At 40.9% G+C, this 15,046-nt stretch overlaps 1 protein-coding gene across 2 annotated transcripts in view; it reads left to right on the forward strand.

Moving 5' to 3' along the window:
* SVIL (supervillin) overlaps window positions 1–15,046 on the forward strand; it is a 232,971-nt gene that overhangs the window by 27,185 nt on the left and 190,740 nt on the right. The gene's annotated exons all lie outside the window — the stretch shown is intronic.

Raw genomic sequence — 15,046 nt, forward strand, 5'->3', positions numbered from 1 at the left:
TTTCAAATTTCCTTTCTTTGGAATTACTTTTCCAACTTTTAAAATTTTGAAAATGTTTCAGCCTGCAGAAAGGTTCACAGGCTTTCACCTAGATTTATCCACTGTTACTCATATACATTTCCCCACCCCAGGCTGAACTATTTGAATATAAGTTGCAGACATCATGAAACATATCCCTAAATAAATAAGGCATTTCCTAAGGATAGTCTCCTCATAAACACAATGCCTATCACACTGAAGAAAATTAACATTAATTCAATAATATTATCTAATATGCAGTTCCTTTAACAGTTTTTTCAGTTGTCCAAAAATGTCTTTTATGCCCCTCTACCCAGATCCAGTGTTCATGCATTTCTTTTAGTCATGCTTCCTTAGTCTCTTCTGATTTAGAATAGAGTTCTTGCCATTTTCTTTTTGTTGTTGTTCATAAAAATTGTCCTTTTTTCAAACTCTGCACTGATTGTCATGACAGATGTCCTATGTTCTGGGTTATTTTCATTGTTTCCTAAGGATTAGATGTGGGCTGAACACTTTTGTCTGGAAGTGATGTGTACTCCTTATTTAATCACATCAGGAGGCAGGTACAGTCAGGTTACCTCACTTCTGGTAACTCCAAGCTTGATCCCTTAGGTGAAAAATCACAAAATCTCTCCATTTTTAAAGAACAGTATAAGCTCCAGGTTCCTACTGTGCTTTCCCTGATGCAGATTTGGAATCAGCCCTGTCTCTGTGGAGCCTGGTTCCTTTTCCAAGGAATGGTACCTAGAAATCAGGATCCCGTGCCATGTGTGCTCTGTGCTGATGTGGGGTCCTTATTCCTAGGCCTCTTCATAAGCAGAGCTAGGACATATATTTAAGAAAAAAATTGTCAGTTCATACTGATTCTCTCCCATTTGAATCTACCCTCCTAGCGTCCTTCCTCACTATTCCCTAATTCCATGTCTGTATCTCCCTTTCCCGCACTGAAAACCTGGGTTCCCAAGAGGAGGTGTATACTTAGCCGTTTGCTCTATGCTACCAACAGTTTCCATAAAGGAGTATTGGAAGCCAACACCAGTGGCCCCACCAACCCAGCCTGCCAAGTAGGTGTTCCTCTTCCCCAATTTTTCCAGCACCAGAAGATAGGCTAGTTAGAGTATGCAATCAAAGCACTCTGGTCCAGAGTTACTTGATTTTATTTTCTCTCTTCTTTCTTAGAATTTAAACTGTTACATATTATTCTTATTAAGACAATATGGGGTTATTCTCTTTCATTTCTTTATTATTCTGTTAAAAATGCTTCAGATGTTTCCAGGATAAATCATAGGTTAGGTTCCTGGTGAATTTTGGTGCCTGACACATTTACCCATTTTCTCAAGTGAGGCATATGCTCTTTAGTGACCAAACATTGATGAGTTACTACTGCAGTGGTTCCTAGAAGTGGAGAGAAAGCAATGGATATAAATTTAATAACATTAATACATGTTCGGTTCTCATTCAAACTTGTACATATATTGTTTAGCCAACAAATACAGCCTGAGACACAGAGTGGATCGCAGATATGCATAATCCTTGAAGTTGCTGTGGTAAATTGCTGTGTCTCTTTTATTCCCATTTTAGAGTTGACTCAATTCCAACAGATATTTCTAACCCTAATGTGTAATCAGAATTATATCTAATAACTATATTAACACTGCAAGATTCAAGACAATACACCTTTATAAAAGAATTATAATGTAGATTCCAGTTATATCCTGAATATGATCATGATGGCAGGGTCTTGGGCTGAAATAGAACCAGAACTCTAGTTTTTGCAAAGAGAAACGGCACACAGAAACTAGTAGGTCAAACTTAGAAGTTTCCATATTTGGAGTATGAGAATTTGTAATTATTTTTAACTAGATTTTTGATCAAGTAATTTGGGAACAAGCAATCATACTGTAGCACAGTTTCCTGCTGCCTGTAACAAATTGCCACAGACTTTGTGGCTTAAGCAAACACATTTATTCTCTTGCAGTTCTAGAGGTCAGAAGTCCACAGTGAGTCTTACAGGGCTAAGATCAAGGTACCAGTAGGACTGGTTCCTCTTGGAGGCTCCAAGGAAGAATCTGTTTCCTTGTTATTTTTCGATTTCCTGTGTCTGCATGTATTCCTTGGCTTCTGTGGCCTCTTCTTTCATTTTCAAAGCAAAGCACTGCAGTGTCTGTCTCCATCTTCTTAGGGCCTTTTCCTCTGCAGTTAATTTCCCTGTGCCTCCTTCCTTTAAGGACACTGGGGATGGGGCCCACTCAGAATGTAAGAGAATTTCCCCATCTCAAGATCTTACATTTACGACATCTGCCAAGTCCTTGCCGTGAGGTGACATTCACAGGTTCCAGAGATTAAGATGTGACTCTCTTGTGAGGGGACATTATTCAGCCCACTGTACGGGGTCCTTTTCCCTTTTGACCATAAATATTCATGCAGCCTACATTATCTTTGACTATACTGCAAATCTCTTTGGAAAAATTGCAAATTAGAAAAAAATGCCTCCTTCCCCCCAAATTTTCCTGTAATTACCAATATCCAGGGATAAGGAACTTCTGACACTTCATGGTTTATATTATGTGTTGTCAAAGAAAGTAATCATGAAGCTCTTTTCCAGTTTCCTTGCATTTCAAAGGGTAATACGTAATATGTAAAAAATGGGTACCATATTTACATGGTTTAAGCAGATCCGTTGCAAGCATCTCAAGTTAAATGTAAAACTGGTGCATAAGTGGATGTGATGCTTTTTTAAAAAAATGCATTGAAAGTTAAAAGTAGTGCCCTCCTACTCCCCAGGACTCCAGAGAGGTATCTGTGATGTCTTTTGTTTTTTGAGGTCACTCTGTGTAGTCCTTGCTGCTGAAGGAAATGCTGCAGGGGGCAGGGAAACTGAACGATTACTTGAACCACTGGTGTGGGGTTCTGGGTGGAACACAAGCAGAGCTCCGGTTCAGTCCCACTCAGCAGAAACTCGAATTTCTGTTCTGCTTAGAGAACCCCTTCACCCATTGCCGCCTGCCCTCCCCACCCTGTCCCCACTGTCCTCCGTGACCCAGGCCCATTAGATCGTACTGAGGAGTGTTTCATGCTTTGTATATGTGTTTGCCAGGTCACCTGCCTCAGGGAAAGAAGAGGAAGTGGTAGTCATTGCCTGGGCCCTGTGTGTCTGGTGAGGGGCCTGTTGACAGTGACCCTGTAGGTGGCAGCTATGACCACATTTCCTGTGAGTAAAAGGAGGGTGCAACATGAACCATTCAGGCCTGCCTGGCTCTTCTGTTCTTGTGGGTGATTATTTGTTCCTGGGAACTTCCTCAGAAATGTAAGAGACCTTTTCTGACTTCCCCACTTTTGACCTAGGCAATGGATTGGCCATACTGGCATTTGTATCTTCACGGGATTCATCTGCTTGCACACTTTCTCTGTGCAAGCCACTGTGCCAGCTACAAGAATAGGCCTGGCCCTGCCCTCCAGGAGCTTCCAGGCTAGAAAGAGAGACCTGAGCGGTGAACCAAGAAACCCAGGGCTCCAAATGGCTTACATGCTCCAAAGGATGCATGTGTCATGAGGAAAATGGGGGTAGGGGGAGAAACTTACTTTAAACTGGGTCTGCTTAGAGGAGGTGCCACTTAAACTGAAATCTGAAGTTTGAGGGGCAGCCGGGCCTGTGAAGAGCTTTGCTAGCAGCTCTGGCTGCATGTGCAAGAACTCATGTATATTCACACTCACAGGTCGCAAGGAACTTCTGGTTCATACCTCCTCTTTCCTCTGTTACTCAAGGCCATGAGGACAGAGGGTGTGTTTGTCACTGTGCCTCCAAAGTGGAACATGTTTTCTGAATGAATGAGGGAATACCCAGGGCAGAACTATTAAGTTGTTGCATCTTTTATCCCAGCTTTCTTATTTTAAGTTTGTGTTTTTGGATCCCCCTTTCCACATTACCTAAATAAAAGTGAACAGTAGTTAATTTTTCAGTTTCACCAGTAAATTATTTTCTCGGTTGTGGGTGAAGGGAACAATTGGGGGAAGTGCTCAGAAATCTGAGAAATTAAACCTTAAATGGAATTTGGTGTACAGACATTTGAGAACCTGCTCTATACAAGGACCTATGTTAGATGCTTCAGGGAATTAAAAAAAAAAGATTGTGAGAATATATAACTCCTGTTTGTGACAGAGACATGGTATATGTGTTTTGAAAGTCTTGTTTATGTCAGTTTAGTGCATGCTTAGTTACTAAGTGGACAACACATGTACCAAATGCTGTGGGGCTAGAGAGTGGCGTAAGCTCAGTAGATTTGGAAAATTTAATGGAAGTCACAGATTTGACAGAACAAGGAGTGGTTGCAATTTTGGGGGTGACCGGCTGGGGAGCCTAGCCCATTGAAACAGGAAATACCAGTGAGCTTTGCTCTTCATAAATGTCTTAGTCCATTTGGGCTGCTGTAACAGAAAACCACAGAGCACATTTAAGCCTTCACATAGGCTCAAATAACAGACATTAATTTCTCACAGTTCTAGAGGCTGGGAAATTCAAGATCAAGGTGCTGCACATTGGCGTCCGGTTACTCTTCACTTCCTGGTTCATAGATGGCGGATCTTCTCGCTGTGTCCTCACATGGTGGAAGGAGGAAGGGAGCTTCTGGGATCTTTTTTGTAAGGGCACTGGTCCCATTTACGAGGGCTGTACCCTAGTCACCTCCCAGAGGCCTCACTTGCTAGTGCCATCACAGTGGGGATTCGGTTTCAACGTATGAACTTGGGGGGGACACAAGCTTTCAGTCTATAGCAATAAACACAAAGTTCATATACACACCAGACAATTACCTCATTACTGGATCATTTCACAGAGCCACTGAAGAATTCCAGATGGGTCAGGCAGCACTCCATATTTCAGGGCACTGTTACCTGCAGCAGCTCCAGGGATTCCCTGATGACGTTTCTCTCCAGGCTTTTGAGGCCACTGTTGTCTAGACCCTTCACTTAACAGAAGCTGCCAACCTGTGTCTGTGTGTGCCCTGCCAGCCCCACGCTGGGGTCGTTATTTCCAAGCTCAGAGTCCCAGTGGCCATTGGAGTGAATTTGGAGAACTGGCTGACCCTTCGTCTGCTTCGCTTTTTTTTTTTTTAGGGAGAGGCTTTTATTTAGAGATACAGTGAGAGAATAGAGCTCCTGGCTCACGCCAGGAAGGGGACAAGAGAGCCCCTGCTTCGCTTTTAATGAACAAACTGCACAGGAGTAGAAAAAAGGAATATATTTGGGGTGGATGATGCAATTTTCAAGAAGGGGGTTTCGGACAACAGGTGGCAGAGATGGCTGAAGGGCTGACAGTTCTTTATCAGCACAGCCAGCCTGTGAAGGTCAAGTGCCGGCATGCTCAAGATCTGGTGTTTGACCCTGAACTGACCCAAGTTACTTTCAAACGCAGTGTTAGGAGGGAACCTTAAATGACCGAACTCAGGGAAATTTAAAAATATTGATGAAAAACCATGCAAATGGAAAAATCATTTTGGAGTATCTTTATTGAGACCCTAGTATCCAAGGTTTTTAGCTTTTGCTTTGTATTTACAGCAGAGTGAAATGAAATATGATTTATTTATTTAATGAGTTTATTTGTTTGACAGCCTGTGAAGTTCTTTTAGAATCCAGGTCAGGTATGGAGATCAGTAAAATTCCATCCCTGTTCCCCTGGAGTTTGAGGCCCACTATAGGAGGCAGATGTGCAAAAATCAAGGTGTCGTTGGGGAGCTGTAAATTGGAGTTTTGTACCAGGAACAGAAGCAGCCTAGAGGCGGCTCCCTGAGGAGCTGCCATGTCTGGTGAACAGATTGTCCTCTGATCGTCTGTGTGAAAATCATGAAAGATCAAAGGCCTGTGAGCTTTGTTAGTTTAAGAATGTATTTTCAATGTCACCATGATAAATTTTGAGGCTGTGCTTGTTAGGGTTACCATATGTATGAAAGTAAATAACTTTATTGATTATTCCTACCATATTGGAGAAACCTCATCAACACATGGCTTGAGCTAGTTTCCCCAATGCGGCTACAGCTGCATGGTGTCCAAGGGGGAGGGAGTGAGCGAGCATGCGCAGCAGCACATGAGCATGCGCAGCAGATGGAGCTGTAGTTAACCGCTGCTTGTGGACCCTTCCAGTAGTTCACCTGATGGAGAATCAGGTGAGGTCAGCACGTCTGCTGGTCTCTAGCAGATGGTTTTCGTTTGAATCCCTGGAACATGTAAATGCTACAGTTAGACCTCTGGCTCTGCTGTTGGGTGTGGCTTTTTTCCTTTCAGTATTTTTTCTATTTTGATGGAACATTTACTCAAAAAGTAGCACCTACTTTATCCTTTAGAGAAGTCTTTGGGAGGCTTTAACGTGGGGCAGGTCATGGTGAAACACTTTGCTCGTTATGTTTTAAGATGCTACCATGTCCTGTCTGACATGATACACTTATTAGAAAGCACTTTATGTAATCCTTCAAGTTTATTAGAATGTCACAATATATGGAAAGGTAACTCAGTGCCTTACAATTAAGCTATTTTCATACAAGATTTCAAGTCTCAAGTAACAACTGTTTTCTGCAAAACCTAAGTGATCATGTTATGAAAGAATTATGACAAATTATTTCTTATTCACATGAAGAATCATTTTGATAGGAAATGGTAACAGTCTATTATTAGATATGAATTTTTTCTTTTTTCTGTTTAAGAAAAAAAAAGCAACTGGCTTAAGTTTCTTGAGTAAAGTTGGGGGTTTACACATCTCCTTGCCTCACTTAAAAGTTGCTGAAGCAAAATATGGGATTTGTTGACTTTATACATTAGGGACACCCAAGGATCACGTTGGCTTCAGTGGGGACTCTAATGCCCTCTGTATGTTGGCCTCATTTTCTCTTGGAGCGGATGGGCTCCTTGTGGCTCTTCCAGCTTGACCCAAAAAGAAAAATCCTCCTCTGGTGCTGCTAAATCAAATCTTCCGAAGGAATCTCTTTGGCCTGGATCACATGCTCATTGCTGGGGACAGAGGAGTGGGGTGTCCTCTGTATCCACACAGAGCCTATCCTTGCAGTGAGGGGTGCATGGGCCATGATGAGGGGGAGAAAGGAAAGGTTTCCAAATGAAAAGAAGGGTGGAAGGCAAACAGAACCCACAAGTATGTGCTGGTAGGGCTTCCTGTCCTGAAGTGACAGCCTTGTGTTTGAGCTGACATGGGACTGGAGGAAAAGAACATGGCAGTACCAGTGGTGTTTACTACTTGGCTCCCTCCTTCTGATAATAGGTGAACTTTGAGGTGATGGGCTAAAGTTCAGTGCTTCTCAAACTTGGTTTTATTTAAGTATCCGAGTAGCTGAGAACAATGAACTTGAGACTGTGGGTGTGGGAGTAAGAGAAAGTAGCCAGATACTGTCTGCACTGAGAGGCACTGCCCAGAACTCCTGTGACACCTTCAGGTGCCTGTTGTAGAAATATTTTGCAAGTGTGTCCTCTTGGTAAGAGGGTGTCCTGCTATCATGTGGTAACTTAGAGTGTTTTCTGGGAAACACTCAGCAAAAGGGCTTTTTCAGTGAAAAATGAGAGTGATGCTGACCTTTGTTTTACCATGAATTTCCACTCTATGTAAACAAAGTTAGTCTTAATGTTCTCACGCACCTTCTTCATCCAACTCTCAAAGCTTCCCATTTAGTTCAGCTTGTCTTATGTAATTAAACAACCTGTCTTTGCAAAATATCTGCTAGAGGAAACTTCATTTTGACCCCCTCTTTATTTCAGGTGTATTCATTAACTTTGTTTTGACTCTTTATTGTGTCATCACTTACCTCTTTCCTTTCTGAAGAAAAATAGCAATTTCACCATGACTTTGGAAGCTTCCTGTTGTTCATCTTTCCTGGTGAGCCAGAGCCCAGTAGGGTAAGAGGAAGCCTTTAGAATCACTGCCAGGTTCCTTACAAATTTGTCTTAAGGGAGGGTTAGAATCTAGACTACTGTTCACTTAGTTGGTTTTGTTGTCTTTAGAACTCACCATTTTCTCCATCCCATAATGCCCTGAGGACTGCATCAGAGGTGTTCTGTGGGAGTGACACGAATCTGTGGGTGCACTTGGGTGAGCTGAGGTCTGGACCCCAGTTGCCTTCCACTCTTTTGCCTGGAGATCTGTCCCATAGAGCTCCACATCCAACATCCCCCACCCCCACCCCACCCCCAATAGCACTCACTAAAACATTTAGCAAATCTTATTGAAAAAAATCTGTGTCTGTTTGACCTCAACATGTCCTGAGCCATCATTAAAAATATAGTGACTGAACAGCAGTGGTTCAATTATTAAAGTTCATTCTTTTATCCAGCTGTCAGACAGGGAAAAGGGCTGGGTTAAATTCAGCCTGTCCAGCAGTTGTCCAGATTGGTCTCTTGAGCACATGACAATACAGAGTTGTATGGTGTCATTCGGTGAGAGTGCTTTGTCAGTCCGGCTGCCTGCTCACCCAGGTGCAGCTGCACCGGGCTGGCATAGCATGTCATCACCTTGTCGCCTGTTACGGCAGATTTTCTGCCCATCTTGATTCAGAAACAGAGCTTGAAGGAAACCTCAAGCAATTTTAATGTGTATGAATGTGTGCTTATTGTCTACATGGAGCACCCTAGACTTCTTTTTAAATACAAAATATGGGATTTGTTTCCCTTCAAAATTTGCCCTTTTTTAAAAAAAAAAAAAGGGCTAAGGTGTTTGATGAGCAGGATTTTCTCACAGGAGATATCAAGGTTATCTACTCTGAAATTACAAGTTGGTTAGTGTTGTCCATCTTGAGATAATACCTTGAGGTTCCCATAAATTCCAGATTCTTCTTCAGTTTTCCTTGTTCCCTTTGGTTATATTAAAAGAGCAAGAGCATTCAATTATATTTTGGGAAACACAGTACGGCCATTACTATGTCTAATTGTGTTTACCACAGCTGCAAAAGTAACCGTGTTGATTTTGTTATTTCCACCCTTGTTTACACAGGTATACATTTACTTCCTGGGATGCACTCATCATCTGTCACAATTTGCAGGGGTCTCTCTATGGGATGGGGTGATAGTTGTCTGTCAGCGACCTCGCAGGTCTCCTTAGTTCATCATAGCATCCAGAAGCTGGAATTCCAATTATATAATATCTATCTATCTTTGTCACTGTGTGGCTTGGGGAAAAACACTCCATCTCTTAGGCTTGCCTCTAAAATGGGAATAATATCTCATGAGGAATGAAGATTTGATTAACATTAGTAATGAACTTGTACAGGCCAAGCATGTATATTTCCACACTTGTTTCAGTAATAGCTGCTGGTATTCTGGCTTTTCGCACATTTGAAAGCATCATGTTTAGGAAGAATACTTTGAGGATCATTTCTGTGGGAGGAAGAAGGTCTGGAATTTGCTGGTGTCTTGTGTTTGTGTAGTTGTATTAAGCACAGCAGTAGGTTCTGGATCATAGTAGGGTCTAGAACAATGCCATCCTCTCCAGTGACTGCTCTGTGAGTCTCTTCTTTCTATGCTTCTGCATGACACATTCCCACTTGGTGCCCAGGTCTCTCTTTGCCCCTATTTCAACAAGTGTGTCTAGGAATATACTGCCCTTTAAAGAGAACTTGAATATTTTCATTGGAAGAAGCAGCCAGTGAGAATGTACTTGGTGTTTTCTTCACATTCGAAATTGGCTTGGCTGAGTATGTGTGTGCTGAGAGGGAAGAGAATCTCCTAGATTGTTTTAGTGTTTTCCTTCTTCCCTCCCTGCCTTTCCTCCCTCAACCCCCCCCAATAAATAGACAAAACAGAGGTCCTACGTGCCCTGCCTGTTTGAATCTTGGCTTGGCTCTGTTATCTGGACAAGTTGCTGAACAGTTCTGTGTCTGTGTTAAATGATCTGTCACATTGGGATGAGGGTAGTTTTACCTCAGAGTATTATTATGAATTTAAATGAGTTAACATACGGAAGATACTTTGAGTGACACTTCATGTGCCAGTGATCCTTAAACCCAAACCACATGGGTCTCATCTATTGTGGAGTAACCATTAGGAAAAAGGATTTCAGAATGTTGCATTCTGAAGTACTACTTTCTCTGTATTATCAAAGTAATAATAAAAAAAAAAACCTTAGACACAGTTTTGGGTAAAAGGATCACCTCTAATTAGAAAAAATGTCTAACATAGCTTCCTGCAAATTTCAGAGAGAATAGAAAGTCCTTCTATTCTGTATGTAGCAGGAAAAACAGAAACTAACCAAGCACCTGGCATTTTATTTATGCCAAGCACTGTGCTGCACAATGCAACTTAGAGCTATAAGAATCTAATTAGTTTGTTCCTATACCCATTTTACAGAAGATTAAGAGATCTGGGGAGTGAGGACATTCATCTGACTTAGGAAGTGGCTGAAGGCAGTCCATTGGGATCCTGAGCCCACTTGTTGTATGGCAGAGAGTGCTCTGCCTCTCCTGTGGCTGGAAGCCTGCCGAGCAGAGCTAGCGAGAGCTAGTCAGGTTTATCATCCTCTTAATCACGTCATCTCTTAGGGTTGATTGTAAGTCTTGTAATGCATTTTTTCCTTTTAGAGGCAGTTTTAATTTGGCAAACAATGGCTTCAAAGTCAGTTGGTCAAAAGTAAGGAGCCAGGTTCATGATTTCTTCTTTCCTATGGTTTGATCAAGCGTCCCTACAGAAAACCCCCCTTGTATAGCTATAAAATGACTGAAGTTCTCCATCGAGGATGATAGAAACTTAGCTAAGTGAGCTGGAGCAGGGGTTCCCTGGGCCCGTTAATTTCCAGTTACTTATTGGTCAGCATACCTCCCACTGTTCACTAATTCTATCCCTGGAAGAGGCCAGAGCGCGAGGCTCATCTCATTTACTTGGCATGAGTCACGGCTACTTAGGAGGTGATTTTGAACTTGTTTTTCTTCATGTTCTTAGACCACCGTGGTAAAATGACTCGAGTGTCTGCAGCAGAGCCCAGCAGGAATTCCACATCTTTGTTCCTGGACCTCTGGTGGCTGTGGGAGACAAGGGCTTCGTTGTCCTTCCTGGGAGGAACTATTAATCACATCCTAATCCTGAGCCATACATTTATACTGCTTTGAGAGATGAGCAAATTTGACAGCAAGACTGAGTCAGTAATCTCAGTCTTGACCTTGGAAACAGGATTAGTAAACAAACTGAATCATACACTGTTTATTTTGGTCACAGAAGCTGGAAAGTCCCCAAGAAGTGAATCTTTAAGAAGTGTTTTATTATCCCACATACTTTTAAGTCATTCCTCATTGATTATTTAGAGGTCCTACTGTTGTTATAGATTTGAAAAGTAAAAGAAAAAAATCTTTCTACTATAGAATGTTGCAACTTTATTTAATGGAAAAAATACTCTCTTGCTGTTCTTGTTCTTCTACAAGAAAATATTCCACTTAATAATTGATGCTTCTAAAATGGAGCCTTGTGTTTTTATGATACTAGAATAGCTCTCATTATCTCAGTGAATGTTAGCCCTATTAACTATTTTCATGCAATAGACATTTTGAACATAGGAAAACTCAGCCAACTTGATTGTTCTCAGGTAAAGTTCAGACCATGAATATACAGAATCACAGATAATTGCAGATGATAGAACTAATCACAACATGCAAATCAGCTAATAAGAACTTTAGGAAGGTTTTTTCCATGGTTTTGTTCAAATAAAATAAACTGTAGAAGAAACTTCATTCATGAAGGTAAATACATTATTATACTTCTACAGCTTTAAAAAGAATTGGGACAAATATAGTCATTTGTGATTTCCTAAACTTTGTTTTTATATCGTATAAAATCTAAAATGCATTATTTTTGATGACGGAGGGACAAAATGAAAACAGGCCGTCTCCTAGCATTTCAGATTCTGAATATGAAGTTCCTGTTTCTAAAATGTATGCTTGGCTTAAAATGGTATAAATACCCTCAGTATTCCTGATTTATACTTTAAAAAATTCTTTATGAAGATTCTACCACAGGTCCTTGTTATCCAAGGACAATTAGAATCAGAAAAAGGCCATTTAAAGTGAATCCACTTAAATGGGGACAAAAAATTCATAATGTAATGAAACAAAAGCTTTAGGAGTTTCTTTTGCAAAAAATTATGTGAAACTTATGAAATGATTTTACTTTACTTTATAGCTAACGAAAGGTAGATACTGTGGCCATGGGTATCTCTTAGAATTAAAAAATGCAGAAGTAAGTTATTGTTTTGAGAGGACTAAATTTTTGGATAAAATTGTATAGTTGGACTCTGTGGTACTTCTTAAATATCACATTTGACATTTACATCACATCTCTAAGATGGCTGGTTTTACAGAGTTGAGGCCCTGATCATTTTCCTTTGGGGCCTTTTAGACTTTTTAATATTAAACTCATCATGTAGAAAAATCCTTATCGTGTCACCAACTTTAGGTTTTTCTCTTACATGATTATTTCCTCACCCAACCACTCAGTCCCCATTTGCCACTGTTTGCCTGTTGTTGGGGAAGTTCTCTGAGAACATTTTGATTAACCTCATGAAATTCTGGATTGGGGTGGGCAAGATTTGCAGTTTCACTTTGCAGTGGACATGTGTCATTTTGTGAGAGGCACAAGACACTGACAGAATCAGGTGTACGTGCTAACCTTGAACAGAAATGGAATTTTGAATGGGGATTTGAGTCATAAAATGGTTGGTTATTAGGAAATATTTTAGTGATTTGAAGGAATGCATCTCTGAAAAGCTCCTAACTATAGGGTTTGGTTAATGACTACTCAGATAATAGGACCCCCTTATTAATTTGCATGAATCCACAGCAGTGTACTCTTTGGAAATGAGGACAAATTGATGAGTGGGGAGATCCCTGGGCTGGTCCCAGTTCTGCCACTCAGTAGCTATAGAGTCATGACAGTCACTTAATTTCCTTTAGTATAAATTTACTAACCTGTGAAATGAAAAGGTTGAGCTGAAGTCCCTTTGTGATATAATGAGTCACAAGAAATATATATTCGGTCATATCATAAATATGACTGAATATATATTTCCCAGGTATATATTTGGTCTTATCTATAGTCCAACACTGCAGAGTTTCAAAGGTGAAATGGGTGTCTTGTCATGTTAATAAGACTTTTGGACTCCCATCCAATGGTGGGGGCTGGAGGTTGAATCAGCCAATGGCCAATTATTTAGTCAATCATGACTATGCAATGAAGCCCTCACAAAATTCATGAGAAGAGCTTATCGCTCTCTGCTCTCTTAGATCCTGCTTCTCTGTAAGAGAAAGAGCTTCTAAACTTGGGGAACCAGAATACCTTCACGTGCTACTGAGCCCGGCCCCAAGCTCCATGAGAATAGAGGCTCCTTTATTTGGGACCTTGCCCTGTGTCTCTCTTCATCTGCCTGTTAACTTGTATCCTTTATGGTGTCCTTTATTAAAGTGGAAAATGTTAGTGTTTTCCTGAGTTCTGTGAGCCGCTCTAGCAAACTAATTGAACCTGAGGGGGATGTAATGGGAACCTCCAATCTGTAGCTGGTAGGTCAGAAGCACAGAACTGCCTGGGGCTTGCATCTGGAGTTGGAGGTGGAGGACAGTCTTGTAGGATGGAGACCTTAACCTGGAGAACCTGGTGCTGTCTCCAGGCAGACAGCATCAGAATGGAGTTGAGTTCTGGGCACCCTGCTGGTGTGTGAGAATTGCTTGGTGTTTGTGTGAGAAGATCGCCCCTTCTCCTCCTACATGCTGAAATTGTGTCTAGGGAACCAAAAGAAGTAAAACACACCCCTTGAGCCCTTCCAGTCAAACACTCTGTGATTCTAAATTGTTGGATTATTTTAAGCCTGTTAAGAACTATATCACTGTTTACATAGAACCCTAGAATTTAATAATCATCAGCCAATACCTTCTTTTAGTTTATTTTCACTATAAATGTGTGTATATCATATTTATTTTTATGTTTTATATGTATATTATATATATATAAATATTTTATAATTTTTATATATTTTTTATAATTTCTATTGCTACATTCATATGTAACCATACTTTTGATAAAATTGCGATCAGCACTTTGGAACAATTTTAAATTTTGCTCTTTTCAATAATGTTAGGTCTTCTAGGTGTTTGCTTAGATACTGTCATCTTAATATCTTTTGTTTTTCATATTTATCAGTTCTGATGACTGCCTGAGAGTCCATTGAGTAAACATGTTTTAATATACTTAAATATGCCCTGATCATTAGGCAACTGAGCATCTGTAGTTTAGTTTTTGGAAGATTTTTTTGGGTCATGTTACCTTAGATATCTCTGAAGGCAATTTTGTAAAAAGAACTTCTCACACATACAACATAGCTGTGTGTGCATTTTAAAAATGCACATACATACCTTTTGTGGCTGTTGTAAACAGAAAGAAATGAACCAAGGCAGAGCATCTGGCTAAATGAAGGTGAGGAGGCAAGGAAAGCTGGAACAACATGGTCTTTTGATGCTGTCAAGCAGGGCAAATCATAATCTGGAGAGTCTGGCTTTAAATAAAAAGGAGGCAGGGGAAGGAGGTCCAGGAAACTGGGATCCTGAGTGGCATCTTCCGAGGCTGGCTGCCCCTGCCCACTACGCCTAAGGTTTGGTTACTTCTGATGTTGCCCTCAGTCTGGCCCAGAGAACAAAGCCATTGTCATTGCTGTTGGGGAGAAAATCTCAGGAGCAGATGTGCCCACAGCAGTCAAGCAGCCACAAACTAAATTAGCTAATCCCACATTATTAAAAATTACAGTACTTCTCATTTTAATTCAAGATCTTGGAAATGTTCAATGCATCCTTGGGGGATAATAGTTTGTTCATGCATTATAATTGGATTTGCTCCCTCTTACCAAGATAAAGGAAGCATAATCAATCCTTTTCTGTACTTCCTTGTAGCATCTACTTGGTCCGTGGTTGTTGCTGCCTCCTCAGCATATGCTGGGTGTACTGTTGCTTGTCTGACGTAACTTGCCACCCAGTACCCAGATGAGTTAAGCAAGAACAGGAACTCAGTGTTGCTG

The sequence above is a fragment of the Manis pentadactyla genome, chromosome 3 (assembly GCF_030020395.1).
Source record: "Manis pentadactyla isolate mManPen7 chromosome 3, mManPen7.hap1, whole genome shotgun sequence".
Taxonomy (NCBI): domain Eukaryota; kingdom Metazoa; phylum Chordata; class Mammalia; order Pholidota; family Manidae; genus Manis; species Manis pentadactyla.